The sequence below is a fragment of the Macrotis lagotis genome, chromosome X (assembly GCF_037893015.1).
Source record: "Macrotis lagotis isolate mMagLag1 chromosome X, bilby.v1.9.chrom.fasta, whole genome shotgun sequence".
NCBI lineage: Eukaryota > Metazoa > Chordata > Mammalia > Peramelemorphia > Peramelidae > Macrotis > Macrotis lagotis.
Window position 1 is genome coordinate 625,503,457 of NC_133666.1, and position 3,787 is coordinate 625,507,243.

Consider the following 3,787-nt stretch of genomic DNA (forward strand, 5'->3'; position numbering starts at 1 on the left):
CCGATGTCTGGCCTGCGTGTCTGTCCCACCAACCCTGAAAAAGCTGCCACCTCACCTGGTCCAAAGCCAGGGAGAGAGCAGGTACAGGGAGGCAGGTGGGGAAAGACAGGTTGGAGGGGGCAGGATTTTCTTGGGGCTTCTTAATTCCCTGAGTTTTTGGAAACAAGTACCCTTAGTAGGTAAAGTCTTCCTGTCCATGAAGAGCCATTAAATATCCCCCAAAAGTTAGAGGGGCAGGGGGTAGAGAGACATCATCAAGATAGACTGAGAGGGGTGGGGTGGGGAAAGCTTTCTCCCTGAGGAGAAGGGGTATTAGATTTTTCTATGCATATGTAGGCTAGGCTAGGATCCTTAAGAAGGCCCTGAAGCACAGAGCTATTCTGGTAGAGCCTACTTTTTTTTTTTTTTTTTTTTTAGCCTAGGAGTTGGTGCCTGTTAAGGCAGGCTTAAGGACAGAAGACTTATGGAGGACCAGGCATTTGCTTGACATCTCTCCTTGTTTTGACTAGAGTCCTGAGGCTGCTTCTTTTTCTTGTCATGACTTTTAAGACTACTCTCTGCCTTGCTCCCTGCCAAGGTATTTTATAACCAAGGATGTTGGAGTGGGAGGAATGATCTGAGTAATGTGGATTGAAACAGTTATGGAAGGGATCTGAGGCCAGGCCTTGGAGTTTTCACTTAAGTTCTTCAGTTTAGGTCAGGGTGAAGACCTAAGAAGATTCTATTCTTGAACTGGATTCATTAACCCTTCTTCAGGGCCAGGGATAATGAGAGAGGGGGAATAAGCTCAGACCATCTTCCTCACTCTAAATTTAGAGAGTTTAGTGGACTGCAAGCTCAATACAAGTCAGTTGTGTGCAAAGTCGTGATCTTAGATTGCATTGAGAAAAGCAGTGTTTGGGCCAAGTAGGATAGTTCTGCTCTACCTACCCTGGTGAGAATTTTATTTTCTTTTGGGTACTATAGTTTCAGGAGGACATTGATAAATAGAAGGGGGAGAAGGATAGTCAGGATGCCAAAGGGTCTTCAAAGAAAGGTCAGTTCAAGGAATTGAGGATGTTGAGCCTAGAGGAAACTTGGGATAATGATGACTGTTTCCAGGTATCTGAAGGACTTTCATGTGGGAGAAGAAGTAGCCTTAGTTTCTTTTGTTCCAGAGGATGGAATGAAGAGCAGAGAACAAAAGGGGCAAATTTAGCTTTGATGTCAAGAAAGATTTTTTGTGACAATAAGTGTGCTGTCTTGGCAGATAGTTTGGTTTTCAGCTAAGGTTTGAAGTAGAGGCAGAATAATCATTGTTGGGTATGTTATAGAAGGGATTCTTTTTCAGGTCTGGGTCAGACTAGAGTGATCTCTGAGGTCTCTTCCAATGCTGAGAACCTTGTATATACTTGCTTGAATGCTATTTTGAATAGTAACCTATCAGTGGTAGGTTTATATTGATCCTCTCTCTGGGAATTAAATCCCTGTTCTCATCCAACCTATGTGACCTTGGAAAAACAATTCCACCCCTCTAGACTTCAGTTAAACAGAAAAAAATGAGAGGGTAGGACTAATTGATCAGAGGTGGTGTGTGTGTGATTGTCAGATGGAGCACTGCAGTTCAAAGACCTGGGTTTGAATTTTGTCTTGGCTATTTTACTGTGACCTGGAACAAATAACATTGTTTTTGAGCCTGTTTCTTCATTATGAAGTGAAGAGATTGGATTAGGTGATATCCATGGTTCCTTCAAGATCTCTATTCTATGATTCTAATAGAATTGATTAGGCCAAGGGCAAAGATATAGCTTCAGATCTCATGTGACAGGACTCTAGATAGGGATGAAGGGGGCATAGCTAAGGTTTGGGGGAATTTAAGCTCCAGAAGTCAGCAATGAGAACTTGGAGAGAGAGAGAGAGAGGGGAAAGCTTAGATCTAGCTAACAGTATGTAACATCAGTTTGTAAAAGGACTGTCCAAATTACTGGAAATTAACACTGGTTTTATACTAGGAAGTGGCCACAGCTCAGAAATCAAGTGTTGATGACCTAGTGTAGTTTCTTTCACCAGAAAAACAAACTTGGTAAGTAGTGATAGTTTTGTATTTGTAAAGCCAGCAACTGATGTAGCTGGAAAGGATCTGTGGGGTCACCTGATCTACTTCTGGTTTCATCTGTGAAATGAGGTGTTTGCAGTGATTTGTCCAGAGTTTCAGGCAGTAAATTGAAGAGTCAAGACTCTACCTTCAGTGTTTTGCTTACAAGTTCACTGCATTGAAACTTTCCAGTTAACCTGTCTGATGTATAGGAAGGCTTGTTAAATACTTGCCGATAGTAGGCTCATAAATGCTTGTTCATTCTACAGAAGCTCTCAAAAGTCAGTGGGGAGATCCTGAGCAGAGCTATCTACGGCAGTCTAAGTGGGCCCAGGAGCTGGACTTGGTTCAGAAATCTTGACTTTTTTTCTCTTCAAGTTTCAGATACATTTCTTCTTCCTGTCAAAGAACTCAGCCTTAGTGATGAATTCTAAGTTGAGAGTTGGAAAGATATCTTAAAGATCATTTATAATTCATTCTCTCATTTTACAGGGGAGAAAACTCCCAGGAAGAGAGAAGTGACCTGAATGAATGAAAAAGCATTTAAATGTTTACTATTTCCCAAACACTGGATACACATAGAAGAGTAAGACAGTCACTGTTATCAGGAACTTATGTTCTAAATGGGGGAGACAGCATAGATGAGAGATGTCAGCTGCATGACAGAAGGGCCAGGACAATAAGGGGGGGTGGCTGCAGGGTGTATGGCAGGTCAGATAGCAGTTCCTGGGGGTCAGGAGGGAGTTGTGGTAGGGCAAAAAGAGCAAGTGACTTACATCTTGCCAGAATGATTGTAGTTGGTGACTCTGCTCATCTAAGTGGTGTGAGCAGCCCTATCTTAACTTGACCCAGGTTCGCTGACTCCAAGTCCAGCACTCTTTCCACTACACCATAATGCCTTATCTTTCACCTGTTCCCTTTACCTGGCGGACAGTTAAGTGTACTTTTTAGTCACCCACATGCAGGTCTCCTTGGTAGGACTTGGTTAGAAAATGAACTATAGCTGTTTTCCTGCCCCAGAAGACACTGTAAGGTTTTACATGACTTTAGGGAATTCCCTAGCTGACCTAGAGCTCAATTTACAAGAGTAGATTAGTGTCCCAGGTCCAGGTCATTTGTCAAGCCCATCATGACTTTCTGGATTTTTGTACTGTTCCCTTAACTCTTGACCTTGGTTACAATCTAAAGTAACTTTTCCAAAGTGTATAAACTATTAAGCTATATAAGCTTAAATCTAATTAAAGCTGCACTAAGACTTTTGGGGTACCCTATCAAATACATACTGTGTCCTTTGGTAAGGGATCTTTTTGATGCCTTTTCCCAATGTCACCATGACCAAAGGAAAAGTTTGTTTTTGTTTCCTGCCTTTATTGATTATATTGCTAGCCCAGAGAACAGAGTTAAATAGGAAACTCTTGACATTGGCCCTGAGGGTCCATAGAGGGAGATTGTGATTTCTATACAGATAGTACTGGGGCACAGGTTTTGCTTGCCTCCTGAGAGGTAAACTAGAGCCTCAGCAGCTCTTGGGGCAGAAAGCCATTTGACAAGAGCAAATTGAAGATAACTTCATTGGTGGAACTTGATTCAGTCCTACTGAAAGCTTTGACTGCTTGTGGGCTCTGCTCTGAGCTGTTGAGGGCATCACCCCACAAACTTTAATCTTGCAAGTTGATACTCTTTACATTTGGGGTAGCAGCTAAGACTAGGTCA